The sequence below is a fragment of the Amblyomma maculatum genome, chromosome 5 (assembly GCF_055883805.1).
Source record: "Amblyomma maculatum isolate TAMU_Amacu chromosome 5, ASM5588380v1, whole genome shotgun sequence".
Classification (NCBI taxonomy): Eukaryota; Metazoa; Arthropoda; class Arachnida; order Ixodida; family Ixodidae; genus Amblyomma; species Amblyomma maculatum.
This window is the reverse complement of record NC_139348.1, coordinates 4431478-4447005: the sequence shown is the minus strand read 5'-3', so window position 1 is coordinate 4447005 and position 15528 is coordinate 4431478. Positions and strand designations below refer to the sequence as shown.

Sequence of the window (15528 nt, the reverse complement as noted above, 5' to 3'; positions counted from 1 at the left end):
TGCACCGCCTCCTTGCGGAGGGACGCACAGCCGCCGCTCCAGTTTCCATGCGGAGCCGTGCGTTCCTCTGAACTGGACCGTCCTCGGACCATGCGCACGACCAGGGCACGAGGAGCACGCCTTCTTTGCAAGCGCTCGCGCTTCTCTCTTTTCTCCTTTTCTCCTCTCTCCGAAAGGCGCAATAAATGCAGTCTCTACCCAGCAACCGAATCGAGAGGTTCCTCGCTCTTAGAAATTTTTGGGGCCCTTCATTGCATCTCTTAGGCATTGTTCATCTCGTGTCGTTAATTCAGAGAAACTGCCCATGTTTGTTAACATTTTAGTATTGGTACCGTATTGTTTTATATCCTTATGCGTTATAGACTATTTTAGCTTGTTATTAAATTATAAAAGGAAAGCATAGCAGCGGGTGAGGAGAAAGTTAAGTGGGCGGATCTGATTAAGAAGTTAGCACGGGTCTAGAATACACTACTACTACAGGACCGGATTAATTGGAGGAAAATAGGAGAGGCCTTCGAAAAGCAGTAGGTATAGTCCGACTGATATCGATATTACATTATTTGTATACCCTGTGCAACAGATACACGCGAGATTTTTCCATATTCCTCTAAAAAAAAAAACAAGTATCTTTTGGAGCAGCACAAAATAACGGCATGACACCAATGCGTCATGAGCTGAAATGTGCTAGGCCTTGGTGGCAAACATTGCATGGAAATAAACTAAATGTCCCGCATTTAAAAATTCCGAGAAAATTGTTGCTATAGACCATGATATCTGAATGTGCACTAAGGAAAAACTGTCTCCATGCCCTTGGAAAGTCACGAACTAAGTGCGGTGACACTCGCTTTTAGATCTCCGTAGATGAAACAACAGATGCGAGGAACTTTATTTTTCACCTAATGGCTAGGATAGCTGGAAAACGTGAAGCCGATGAGATCAGTCTTTCGCTTTTACCCGTATGCTGTAAGCCTTTCGAGAGAACCAACAGGAAAACTATACCCTACCTTTTTAACCAATCCTTGGAAGCACTATATACTAAAATGACGTGAAGACAGCAAGGTGTTTCTGCTTGTATATGGATGCAGCAACCCATGTGGACAAAGCCGTACTTCTGCTGAACGCGTTCTACCCGGAGCCGTAGATGATTCATTCATCTGCCCGGCTCATGGGATTCACTGTCTTTGTTATGAACTGAAAAATTACTTCAAGATTTATTACAAACTTGATGTTCCAGTCAGCGATGTGCCATGAAAGTGCATTCTCGCGTGTACCAGTTGCCAGAAGTGCCACTGAAGCCCACCACAACGTGTTGGCCGGAAGCAGTTGAGGGGTAAAACGGCCATATTTCGGAACTAAATACCGTAACAGAAAGTCTTCAGGTAAAGGTGTATCCACACGACGGACCACGGACTTGGCCGCGGTCCGGTCACGTGGTGTCAACCGCGCATGGTCCGACTAGGTCCAGCCCGCGACAGCATCCACACGGCGGGCCAAAATAGCAGCCGACAAGCCTGACCACGAGGCCGGCCAAAGGTATGCGCTATTTACTTCGCCGTTTCGCGATGCGCTCGTTGGACAGTGCCTTCGATTTTTTTTTTTACATTATTTCACACAGCCGAATTTGGCATGCATTTCGGCAATATTCAGGTACGGTCTTCTTCTATAGGGGCTTCATATAAACATGGATGGACGCACCTGTGCAGCCCTAAGAACGTACCTGAGTTGAGAGCGTTCCACTTAATCCGTTTAATTACAGACGCAAAGATGAAGATGATCAATAAGGACCACATTAACATACGCGGACGCCTTAACTGAGGACCGAACTTAGCCGCAGTTAACGCGAATAGCAGCTCACCACTGCTGCACAGCGCGAAAGCGTTGCATAACGAAGCTGCGGTTACAAACATCCTAAATATTTATAACACCGTGCGTGGAGCTGCTTCCGACTCGGGCGGCAATAGCGTGCTCAAGCATCTCCCTACACAGTAAAAAATTTTACACCCTTATGGGTGCTAAAAGGGTGCTCCTGCAAAATACACCCACTGGAGCACCCTTCTAGCACCCTAATTCTCATATATACACCCTTCATTTTGGCTCAAAAGGGTGCTTTTGCCACTAAGCACCCTTGATTTTATGTAGGGTGTAGCAAAGGTGCTGAAAGGGTGCTAAAAGCCTGCTCAGAAATGAGTGAAGGTTGCATTTCAGTACTTACATATACCTTATACAAAAATAAACAAGCCCGGAACCGCGGTTAAAGAACCGCCAGTGAAGTGCAGTTTTCCAAAAGCGCAGCTCTAAAGGGTAATTTGTCTAAATTACATGCTGGAATACTATTTTCGAAACATAAGCTTTCCAAAATCGCTCGCCATAATGAGCATTCCGAACGCACCATCTTACCGCATTAATGACATGGAACAAGCTATGCCAATAATCATACACTTTATTAACTATCTTCTTTCTAGCGCGATATTCGTCATGTATATATTCATGTAAGTTGCAGTTATTCTTCCATCAATATAAGAATGGATATAATCTTTTTGACTGTGATCTTTGCATTTAGAGAGATTCTAGTATTTGATGATTAAATTTACATTTTATTTCAATTCAGCTAAACAATCAGGCGCAAAGGAATGTCTTTCAACAATCGCTATTTTATTCATATGTAGTAAACCAATGCATAGAACTTGGAAATAAGAGAGAAGATGCCTGAGGAGACACCCCGGCTAAAATATCTGACCGCCGCACCTACGGTCACGAAGGAAAAGTGAAAACCTGGCATGTGGAAGGAAAAAGGTCCATATTTAATTCGTACTGCTTTTATACCGCTCTTCATGGAATCGCGCTGTAGGATGTACAAACTATTTCAAAAAATAGTTTATCTACGAGAAAAAAAAAACATACGCCATCAAAGTTATTATCCAGCCTCATCTCCACCATTTGCGCAAATTGAAGCCGGAGAAAGTGTTCGTCCACTGCAATTAATTTCTCTAAATCAAAACAACGAGCTGGGATAAAACATTTTTGGTGCAGGGCTAGCGCTTATTACTAGGCCAACGCTGATCTTGTGCTCAGTGTACAAGAACCGACCTGAATCAAGAGTGAAAACTGGGTCTGATTAGCTGCAGCATCTTTCAGTCGAGCATTAAACAGATTACTTTCAGCCTTAACAGCATATCATATCGAAGCCTGGAATGCATCTGCTAAAGATAAGGAGAGAGCCGAGTCGGTCTAGTAGGTGCGTAATAACAGAAACGACAGAACAGCGCTGTATAAGGGTTTTTGAAAATACGAACTAAACTTATTAACAAAGTAAAACCTGAATTCGCACAACATAAGAAAGCTCGAATGAGACAAGCTGGGGCGTCAAAAGTGCAAGGCGATTGAACAGGCGATAATCGAGGGATAAGAAAAAAAAAAAAACGGCCACCTGCAACGCTTTTTACAATGATTCATATATCCAACAGCTAGCCGCAACAAGATAGAACAGGGGCGGAACAGCTTTGCTAAAGCCGACAACGTGCGCTCGCTGATAGCCGATACGGTCCGAGCTGCCAAAGAGCATACGTGCGCCAGCAAAACACGCGTGGCGCTCGTGTTTCTGCGTTTCTCTACTGCCTTTTACTTTTGTTCAGGTGTACAGCAGAGAACGGTGATGTGAAACCGAACCGATGCGGTAGTCCAAGAGACGACGTTGACCCTATGCCGCCGTGCACAAAGGCCCCAAGTTATTCTATCCGAGCGATACGCGTTGAAAGCGCCACGAAATGCACAGTGCGCTCTCAGACGCTGGCCATTTATTTATTTATTTATTTTTTTTTTTTTGTCGCTCCTTTCCTCACACTCATGTTGGTTAGCTCTGCCTCCTCTGCTTGGGTGGAGAGGAGGGCGCCGCACGACGCCGACGCCTTTCCCACTTTCCCTTACACATGTCCACAGCGCTGCGGGCGCTGCGGTGTTTATCGGAAGCGCTGATCACGCGATGCGATGCTTCCCGTCATCCCTCCATTTTTCAAACTGATGCGCCGTTGCTGACGCTTGGGCCCTTGGGCTAACGAGTTCCTTTGTCTGTCGCCGGCCGTTCGCAGCTGGAAACGTTGCTTGTGCGTTGCCTTGCTTGGTTTCTGCGTTCTATGTCAATGCGAAGAGGATGTTTATCTCTCAAGGCTGCTAGCATACTTGACACAAGAGCAGCATCATGCACTGTGGAGGTCTCGTCAACCCGTCGTCACCGTCGTCGGTGAAATTTCAGGTAAGCATACCTATATTACGTCTTCTTTTTGTCAAATACCAATCTTGAAATGAGGTAGGCTTATGTCTGTGGAACTTTTATTTGTGCTTTGTGGATGTTTCATTCAGTTAGGCACTAACACTCGCAAGTGAGATAGTTGGTCATGGCGCTTGCATTGTTGGCCGGTAGTGCTGTGGGTACGAACGACACTTGAGCGCTGTCAAAGTATCGTCTAGACCTGCCGAAAAATTTCTTCATTCGACATGGCTTTCAAGAACGCATTACGTGACAGTAAAAGCTTATAAAGGTAACACGTAGCACAACTGCGGATAGCAATTGAGTTTTTTTTTTTTTTTCTAGAAGCACTGCTCGCCCTCACAGAAAGGAAATTAGAAGGGAATCCATAGCGTGAGTGTTTTAAGCGGAGAGTTATGCGTGGGAAACGGGTGGCATTATAGTTACTTCGGGGCTTCGAATAGCCGACCGTTCTCATAAATAGAGGCGCACGGGCAGCGTGCCGCGCAGCAGACACGTTGATCTCTACGGCGAGTGCGCCGTGTCGTTTTGTAATTGCTTTTCTCTGGTCACTACATGCAGAAAGAACAAAATTGCCGCTTTTGTTTCTAGTTTAGGTTCCGACTAGCAATAGGCGGCCACGTACTAATCCTATGGCTCTAGACCTCTTTGCCTTGAATTCCTAATAGCTCACAGAGGTTAATGTTGTAAGCCACTTTGCTTACCTCTACAAGTTTGTCTTAAACATTCGGCACTACCGCAGTAACATGTTCCCCTGGTGAGTTCCCTCCTTGACGACAAAGCGCTAGCGAACATGACACAGGCTTTTACAGTCGCTATCCCAAAGTCGCATCATATGTCCGCGAATCATTCCCGGTGATTGGACCTTTTTTTTTTTTGGAGTCTCTCTGCTGGCTGAACATCATTGTGACTTTTGCACAACTTTACGCTGCAGCAGTCTCACGTGATTCATCTCAAGAAACTTTGTGCGTGCCGATTATGCAATTTTTTTTTTTTTCATTATGCATTTTTTCTTTAAGGTTTGTTCAGATAAGAACAGTAATAGAAGTTCTATGACCCTTTTTTTTTTCAAATTTTTGTATATGAGGAGCAAATGTCTCAGCACAAAGAAATTTGCTTTAGTTTTGCAAGATGCGGTGCAGTTTTCTCGAAAAAAAAATCCTATATCACTGTTCACTACAGTGGAAAAACGCGATTTTTGCCGTTTCAAAACGTTGCAAGTTTGGAGACCTGCGGTTAGCGTACTAAAATTTTGTAATCTATTGTTTTTTGCCCACTAAATCTATGTAACTTTTACTTGTATTGGAATTATTAAAAACAGGTTTTGTTGTTGCAGTTGGTTTAGTAAAATATCTATAACATTGCTGCAGAAGCAACGTGCGGCAAAAAAGTCCATTTTCAACCTTAAATACAGGCATGATGCATTATGTTTTTAGCATTGTCTTTTTTCCGTCCTTTATTCAGATAATTGCCTAAATTTCAGGTAAAAGTTGGAGCTCTAAACTGCTACGTGTGTTCTCCACAACGCATAAAATTCGCCCAAGATTCGAAAACAGCAAAAAAGACTCAACTTTAAAGAAAAACGTCATCAATATTTAAGAACATCCCTCACAATAATCCTCACTACCTCATAAATATTACAGCCTGAAAAAGTGTTACATTATATTGTTTAAAATTATAAAAGGTATAAAACTCAATGCTCGTTTTGAAAATTGCCAGCATCATAGTCCTACATTCTGGCCCGACTTAATAAAGAGTTGCACCTGAAACTTTTTCGCTACATTATGCAGGACTAGTTCTCTTTTTCTGCAAAAATTGAAGCTGTAGATTTTTTTTCTTTCTCCATATTATTTTGAAATCGGCCGAAATTTAAAATTATAAAAAAACGAACAACTTTGACTCGAATTTGAAAAACTGCCACATTTTCAATTTGTATCGAAGTCCATGAAAACAATCTTAAGTACTTTATAAACATCATGTACTAATCTGTACCGCAATATGTAAATTGAAATGTAAAAATAAATATAAAACTAAATACATGTTGTCATTCTATAGAAGTGCTTATGGCCTGCCCTTATGGTGTTGGCGTCGAAAGTTCGATTTATTATTTGCTGAATTTAGTTACATTTTACTCTTATGCAATATCCAAAGCCTTCTCAATGCCTCTAAAGTCGTTTTCTGCTTGTTGGCAGTGCTGATGATTGCTTAAAGTGGAATGAATTCGCTATTTCTAGCAATTTCATTGGACATCGTCAGTGACGAACTTTTTCACTATCCTATTTTTTTTTTCTTTTTTTTTTTTTTTGCGAAGAGCTGAGCTAGTCCATCCAGTTCCTAATTATATTATTTCATTTCTCCTTTATGGGAAAAATTGAAAATACTCTGTTCTTGAAGACAATCTTTCTGATGTGCATAATTAGAATCATAAGCAACACTCTTTGCAGTATGATAGTTTAGTTGTCATTTTGTATTTATTTATAGCAGCAACACGAATGAGCCGAGAGGATGAGCATTCTTGACGACTGAGCCATCTAGCCCAGAAAAAAGACGAGCCAACACGCGGTGAACCCCCTGTCCATCTAACCTGCAAAGTGTATGTAACCTGCAGTTCAGGTGAACGGCGGTTTTGCTCTGTGTTAGCTCGCCTTTTTCTATGCTTTATACCTCTGTCGACTAGAACGCTCGCCATCTCGGCTCATTTGTGCTACTGCTATAATGAAATATAAAATTCTACCTAAACTGTCATGCCGCAAAGTGTTTTGATTATGATTCAAATTATGTGCAGATTAGAACAATGGTCTGCAAAAATAGGGTATTGTCAATGTTTGTCGTTATGGAGAACTGAAATAGCATAATTGTAAACTAGAGGGGGGGGGGGATAGCACATCACCTAGCTATAAGTGTGTGTGTGTGTGTGTGTGTGTGTGTGTGTGTGTGTGTGTGTGTGTGTGTGTGTGTGTGTGTGTGTGTGTGTGTGTGTGTGTGTGTGTGTGTGTGTGTGTGTGTGTGTGTGTACACAGGATGGAGAAAACTGCCGTCACTTACACTCCACAAAGGCATGCGGCTACTTGCAGTCAGTTACGCATCACAGGCAGAGGCTCAGATTAATGATTCGGGATTTGGTGTAGGCAGGCTGTAATGCATTGTTAGCCATGCTTTGTACCATGAAATAGCGAATTTATTCCACAAAGCAATCATCAACGCTACCAACAAGCAGAAAATGACATTACAAGCATTGAGAAGGCTCTGGATATTGCATAAGTTAAAGTATAGCTAAATTCAGCAAATAAATCGAACTTTTGACGCCAACGCCACAAAGGAAAGCCATAAGCACTTTTATACAATGACAACACGCGCTCAGTTTTATATTTATTTTTACATTTTAATTTAAAAATTGCAGTACATTTTAGTACATGATGTTTATAAAGTACTTACGATTCTTTTATGAGCCTTCGATAAAAATCGAAGAAATAGCAGTTTTTAATTCGGGTCAATGTTCGTTTTTTTATATATAATTTTGAATTTCGGCCGATTTCAAGATAATATGGAGAAAGAACAAACACGTCTAGACTTTTCAATGTTTCTAGAAATAGACAACCAGGCCGGGATAATATAGAGGAAATGTTTCAGTTGCAGCACTTTGTTAAGTTGTGCCAGAATGTAGGGCTGAAAATTAACAATTTTCAAAATCAGCGTTCAGTGTTATACTTGTTTTTACAATTTTAAACAATATAATGCAACACTTTTTCTGGCTGTAATATTTCTGAGGTACTGAGGAACCTTGAGAGGATTTTTCATAAATATCGATGATTTGTTTTAAGTTGGCATGAAATTTACTCGTTATAATAATATCACTGTTTACGAAACTTGGTCGAATTTTATGCATTGTGGACAACACACCTAGCAGTTTAAAGCTCTCAATTTTTGCCTGAAATTTAGAAAATTATCTGAATAATAAAGAGAAAGAGACTCAATGCTGAAAAATCACCCATCATACCCGTATTTAAAGTTGAAAATGGACTTTTGTGTAGCGAGTTGCTTCTGGAGCAATGTTTGCGATTTTGTGCTCAATCGACTGCAATAACAAAACTTTTTTTAATAACTACAAAGTAAAAGTTACATAGATTCAGTGGGTAAAAAAAATAAGTGATAAAATTTTTGTACGCTAGCAGCACATCTTCAAACCTGCAACTTCTTGAAATGGCAAAAACGGCGTTTTCCACCTGAGTGACATACGATTTTCTTTCCGAGAAAACTACGGCGTATCTTGCAAAACTAAAGCCCATTTCTTTGTGTTGAGACCTTTGTCCACCACACATAAATAATTCATTGCAAACAAAACATGGTCATTCGACCTCGATTGCAGTTCTCGTCTGAACTCACCCTTGAATATCTTTTGGCCATTTGTAGTGTTTTTATAATCTTATAGGAAAATTGTATGCAGATGCTGATGCCCATTTTCAAGATTGTGTTGACCTGCCAGAATATGAAATTCCAGACATGGCGAATAATGCATTACAGCCTGCTGACACCCAAGCCCCGAATTATTAATCTGAGCCTCTGCCTCTGGTGCGTAACTGACAGCAAGTACCCGCATGCCTTTGTAGAGTGTGTGACACCACATAATGCGCACTTTTTTAAGCAATTCTTCGCTCACAGAATGATTTCATCAAGTCTGTTGTGTTGTTGTTGTCTTCAGAGTAACCTTTAAACAGATGTCGATTTCATTGCTTTTATAATCACACAATATGAAGCCCAAATATCTGAAAAAACTAGGTTATTATGTAAATACTACATGGAAATGGACTCTATATCCATCCTACTAATGAAAAAAATGATTGCATAACTGATCACCGAGGACACAGAAAAAGGTTTGTATGTTAAAAATTGCGGCCATTTCATAATAGCGCTATTGGTTAACGCACTTGCAAAGACCAATAGGCTTGAATTTTTTCTTTCCCTTAGTTTAGAAAAGACTTCACAAAGGTCGCAAGGTCAAATGTGCCTGATTGCATTTGTCATGACGTGACAGTACAGTTAGTCTTGAAAGGAAAGAGAGAAAACTGCATATACTGAACCAATTCCGCGATTGTTAGAAAACGCCCGCGGATGGAGCTGCGCAAAGCAGGACACATGTACAGAACAGAATAAGTATAAAAATATTTGAAGGCACTTGAACAGAATTTTTTATTCCTTGCTTTTTTCACTTTCAACATATTGGCTTAAGTGTTTTTAATTTTGCTATATTTATTCCACTAAACAATGCCTCAAATATTTTTTTATATGTTAATTGGGCTTTTAAAATGTATAGAAAAACTATTGGTTTGATTATTGTGAGAAATTTTCTACATAATCTAATCCCCATGAATTTGCCTGCGAAATTTATGCAGTAAAATTGTGAACTTGCTTAAAAATGTGAACTTTTGTACAGAATTTACTTTAATTATCTGAACATTTCTTTGAAAAGCATAAGAAATATTTCCTACATTTCTTACACGATATGTTGGCATCAACTGCAAGTCCTAGTTTCAATCAGGACCCAAAATGTCCTTTTCGCCAAAAAGAGAGATGTAATTTATGAGCGTACCACATTAAGCAGTAGTTTCCAAAAATAAACTGGGATTGTCGGTCTCTTATGATAATTAACTTGGTGTGGTGTGAGTGCAGTCTTACTCGCTGGACTTGATTGCCTTTCCTTAAAAGACAAATTTTGCTCTCACTCAGAAAGTGGCATATTTGCATCTTTTTTCAGACTGGATGTCGCAGTCATGAGGATAACCGTGCTGAGCGTCGGAAAATCCACAGCTCTCCAAGCCATTTTCATACAAGAGTTCGTAAGTCCTACCAACTAGACTCGCATGATATATGTGCTGTACAACGTGAAAGTTAAATAATGTATTTGTAGCCGAGGAATTTACCTTTAACTTTACAAGGTTGAGAGAAAATGGCACCATTTACGTTTTTATATACTTCGTATCTCACAGCAGGCAGTTATTCACGCATAAAAAGCTGATTACTGTACTTTAGTCTGTAAGACCTTTCCTGAAGACTAGAAATGTATTACCATGTCATTCTGCATTCAGTTTGCATGCATATTATCAGGTAAGTCTTTTTACTAGCTGGTTTTGATATTTTTGTTATCAGACTAGACCTAAATATTGTCGAGGGATATTTTCAGTTTAACGAAGTAAAAACAGCTTAGTACTGATTCAATAACAACTATACATTACAAATTTACCTTTTTTTACTGCAGGATCAAGACTTTCCAGCTCTCGCCACGCTTTATTTTAAGGAGCTAGCGACGTTCAGCGTCGTACTGGGTGCGCTAACTGACGCACTTGGAAATCTAGAGTCTGCTTGATTACGGCCACCTTTGGCCTCTCGCCTCGGCCGAGCGTCTCCCTCAGCCAAGCCACCTGCTGACCTGAACCAAGCGTTTATGGACACTGGGCGCTCCGCACACTCCGAGCCCACGCAACCGGGAACGTCCACATGGACTTCCTTCTTCCAGCGTTCGGTGACTGTTATCAGTTCATATTCATATTTGCTTTGCCTGTTAAGGTTGTTATTTGTTATGTTGCTTTTTAGTCTAGTCTATTGTGTTTGTATAAAAAGATGTTCCTAGTTTGACCGGTCTGGTCGTGTGTGTTTAATCCCACAAAATCAACCCTTTAATTGCTGGTTATTAAAGAAACTCCTCACATTTATGTAGTCTACTGTAGCGAGCGCATTGAAGAAACACTTTTTCTACCTCTTCGTTGAGCACCAGTGCCTATTGTCTACAGGCAATGCAGAAGGAGATTATTTCCTAGGAGAAAATTGGCTCTTCAAAGTGCGTTTTAAACCTTAAGCATTCAATGAGCTAGTTGCCCTAGTGCAGCTCTTCTTGAAGATGAATTTTATACACCAGGAACAGTTGTGATGAAATTTATGAACAAGATTGTGGAAAAAAAAATTCATGATTTGGTTGCGATTTCAATGTTCATAAGTGCAAATTTTGTGGCACTTTTACACATTCTTCTTTAAATTAAAGTACTGGGCACTACTTAGTTCTGAGGATTCTAATATGAGTAAATGCAAGCCAAGTATACTAGTTTTCTTGATGGCGTATGGGCAAGAAAAGGCGAGATACATTTGTTAAGTGTCAATAAAATTTTTGACTGTTCTACAAATGCCGTTTTGTTACTGTGTTTTACAAATGGACTCAGGGTTAGGAAGTTGCCACAGCCTTGTTGTTTCCTAAACTTTCTTTTGGGTTGAAAGTGTGAAAGTACATTGTTTCTGGCTGGATATTCAAATAAATTTTTTTTCTATGGGCACATTCTTCAGGTTCAGCCAGCTAAGGCATACAGAGTAAGCACATTGGTGCTAGAAGCTGGTCAGGTGCTTGGATGCAGATGATGTCTGACCAATGCTCTAGCTTGTAGAATGTAAAAAGGTTTGCATTTTACATGCGTATGGGTCAAGTTACCCATACACCATTTATACTTTTATTTACTTCATTTCTTCGCAACACTGCACATAAGCACTCATACTGTGCTCAAGCCTACGTTTTGCTTTATGAGGGACATACAAGGTCATTTGGAATGCTCAGGCTGGGATTGCTGCACGAGCACGTATACCGCGTGCAGCACCCTTCCTTGGGGAAAGGTGTAGCACACGGTGCTGCAACACCCTTCTGCTGCAGCACCCTTCCTTCGGAGAAGGGTGCTGCAGCAGAAGGGTGTTAAAATATTTATAATTAGGGTGCTCCCCATGCGACAAGCCAATTACACCCTTAAGGGTGTAAAATTTTTTACTGTACCGCCGCGTCGAGGCGTGATACGGCAGCGGCGGATATCTTTTGCACTAGCGTGCATAGTGAAACAGTATTTCCTAGAATAGCAAGCCTGACATAAAGGCGCATCCGAACGGACCACTTCGTGAGAATCACTGTGATAACAAGCAAGTTTGTGCATAACAGCTGCCGCATGTGTAGCGCCGGCTCACCCGGCCTTACGCTATCTCCGCTGCTAAGGCCTCGCTCATATATTGCCATATCCTTGTTCTTTTACAAGACAGTCGGTAGACCTTTTTTTTTTAATTTTTTACACTGGGCAGGCCATTTACAGCAGTGCTGATCAAATCGAAAGCACCGTTTGCGGTGGCTTCGATGCGAAACAATTTAGGCCTAGTGACGACTAGGGATAGGTGGTATAGGCGTGGCCAGTGCGTGCCGTCGTCCACCGCGCTAGCGGCGGCACCACTCAGGCAAACCCGCGGCATTTGTCGTCGCACGTGTTCATTTGCGAACTTAATTATCTTTCATGATGTAGCTGGGGCCCGATGTTTTTTGTCACTTAAACACGCCGCTGTAAAACACTTGTCCGGGACGTGACGAGGCAGCAGTACGTAGTGCTGCACGTACCATGGTACGCAGTACTCGAAGGCTGCATAAAAACACCGTCGTACGCCTCTCTAGACATTGACTATGTTACTTGGTGCTCTTCAATACATGCTCGAAGTGCACTTTGTTGATGTGGGCGAGCTCATGCTCTTTAATTGGGCGCAAACGCGCCTCCTCCGTTCACAGACGTCGCCAGGTCCGTGGTCAGCGGTCTGAGAAAAATGCCCAGCCATTTTCGCCCGCTCCGGTCCGCGGACCTTGCGCGGACCTCGTAAACCGGAAGTGGAACGTCACGTGACGCTTGGTCCGCGGACTAAAACAGGTCCGTGGTCCGTCGTGGGGATACACCTTAACGAGAGTGCGTTAGTAAGAAAGGTCTAAATTCTCCTTGTACTTTTAAATTAAAGAACATGTTTATTCTATGTATGGAGTTGTAAGTGCGAATAAATACTGCCACGAACCATAGAAAAATCTGCCCATCGGGATGGTGAAGTGGTTACCGCACTCGACTACTGTTCCCAAGGGTGCGGGATCGAGTCCTGGCCTCAGAGGCCGCTTTTCGATGAAGGCGAAAAGTAAGACGCCTATGTGCTGTGCGATTTCAGTGCACGTTAAGGAACCCCAGGTGGTCGAAATTGCCGGAGTCCTCCACTGCGGCGTCCCTCATAGCCTGAGTCTCTTTAGGATGTTAAACTCTATACACGAAACCAACCCACTGGAAGTTTTATTTGTTGTTGTTTTCAACGGTCGCCAGCACGCGGCCTTATCACTGTGATCATAGCGCACGGAATGATCTTGTTCATGCTCGTTCTCGAGAGATGGGGCTTTATCACTTGTTGGCAGCGCGAAATGCGTCGACTTTTCTGCAGTGATCGTAGAAAGCAGGATTGTTTCCGTATAGTTCCAGATGTTTCCAGGGACCGAATTGCAGACGGCTAACACTCACAATCCCACTTACACTCACAATCATTCTAATGGCCAGCGGCGACACGGTGGGAGTGGCGTTCCTGTATGTCGTCGACGGCTACGGTTTACGTCATGAACACACTTAAAGTGATGACGCTGGGCACGGGCTGATTGTGAGTGGAGGTTGTGAGCAACGCGAGCCGCTTACAAGTTGTTTATGGGCGCTCACAAAGGAAAAATGGCAGCGTTCTTTGCGGCGGCTGGTGTTCTCGTGAGGCGGCAGTGGCGGCGCCCCGACGCGGTCATCGGCGAAGGAGACGGTGTACGAAGACTAATTGACGTGCCGGGTGAAATGTTTCGACACATGTTGCTACTCTAGAAGGATATACTATAGTGATTGCGACGCGATGAACTCAGAGGTGTGGGCGGCCGAGTGCGCTGCCTGTGCGATGGCAGATGTGCACTGCGCTTTTTTTGGAACCGCTAGAGGCTTCCAAGTCGCTGCTGGCAACGAGGCGAACATCGGCCTCCCGCAGCCGACAGTTCTAAAGCGTGTGCGGCGTGTAGCTAGGCCGGCGGCGAAGAATGTCTTCCTGCGTCACTGCAGCATACCCGGAGTCGTCGGGATTGTCAGCGGCACATAGGGAGCCCAGGAGTAGCCTTGTGATGCCCCTGTTTTCGATCTGAAATGCCAAATGATTTAGGCCATGAACCTCCCTGCCTGGGATCTTGGCATTATGCTTTCTTCTGCCGGGATTCTTAGCTACACACAGGTCGAGGCAGGCCTGCAGCGAGACGTCGAATTCGCAACAATGACACGCGCTGCTTTTTAGAAGATAAGTCACAGTAGGCTCCACATGCCTAACGTGTATTGCTGTTCTTGGGCTTTTAAGCTGAAACATGAGACACCTCGTACATTGTTGAAATGCTTGCGTAAGAAACACAGATGGGAGTACGCGCGCTTGATGCCTGTATTGAGTAGGAATGGGGCATCATTTATACCGATATGAAGTGCAAGGCTGTCCTTACAGCAGTGTTGCTGAAACGTCCAATCATGCATTGTCTGCACGCCTATGAATTTCATTGTCTGAACGCACATGAATGTCATTGTCAGCAAAACCTGGCAATGAGCTACTTGATGTGACTCTTCCATTGTGTCAGTAAGGCTGTTAAAGTTTATGAGGCTGTTGAGGTCGACAACCACGAAGAATGTGCTTAACAGCATGCCATTTTTGGTTATGCTGGTGAGAGGGGCATCTGTTGGAGACATAGCTGCTAGTGCCATGGCATCTCAGTCCGGCCTCTCCAGAAAGGTTATACAACAAGGCAGCACCTCCACAAGGTTAGTGGTGGATTACTGCATCGGTGTGCTAAAGAGCCGCTTTCGGTGCTTGCAAAAATACCAGACGCTCCTCTACCAGCCAGAACGTGTAGCATGCGCCGTGTTCCATAAAGTCTTTGGATGTCTTCCTGTCGGCAGACGAGGAGGGTGCTGCTGGCTTGGACAAGAAAGGGTCACATGTGTGTACTAGCTACTTGGAAGTGGGATAATTGGTGCCATGCGTATCTCTAGGAAAACGCTGTACAGAATCATTTTGTGAGCCGGTTCCACAGAAGCGTCCACCAAAGGCTGGCACAGCTGCACATGGTGTGGCTACAGCTGCGATGTCAATGCCAGCAAAGCAGTTGACCGTGATATGCTACACGTAGCTGACCAATTTATCACAGGCAGCCAAGTGCCGCTTCTTATCGTTTGATGTCTGTGCCAAGAAACCTGTTGTGGTAAAGATCACCTCCTCGAATCATGCGTTGAAACGCCTCATCTATCTAGTCAAATTGGTCTTCGTACACCCCCTTCACTGTTGCTTGCAGCAGTGCATGTTGGTGTTTGTGTGTGTGCATGTGTTTGAGTACATAAATAAAGTGTTTCACAATGAGGCAGCAATTGCGAGGCTTATCGGAATGGGGAAAT

General features: G+C 42.9%; 1 long non-coding RNA gene across 1 annotated transcript; it reads left to right on the top strand.

Moving 5' to 3' along the window:
* The first annotated feature begins 4003 nt into the window (after nt 1-4003).
* Nucleotides 4004-11600, top strand: LOC146187639 (uncharacterized). The gene is made up of 4 exons (XR_014707378.1): nt 4004-4249; nt 8709-8833; nt 10017-10098; nt 10518-11600. It is a non-coding gene; the product is annotated as an uncharacterized LOC146187639 (long non-coding RNA).
* The last annotated feature ends 3928 nt before the right edge of the window (nt 11601-15528 follow it).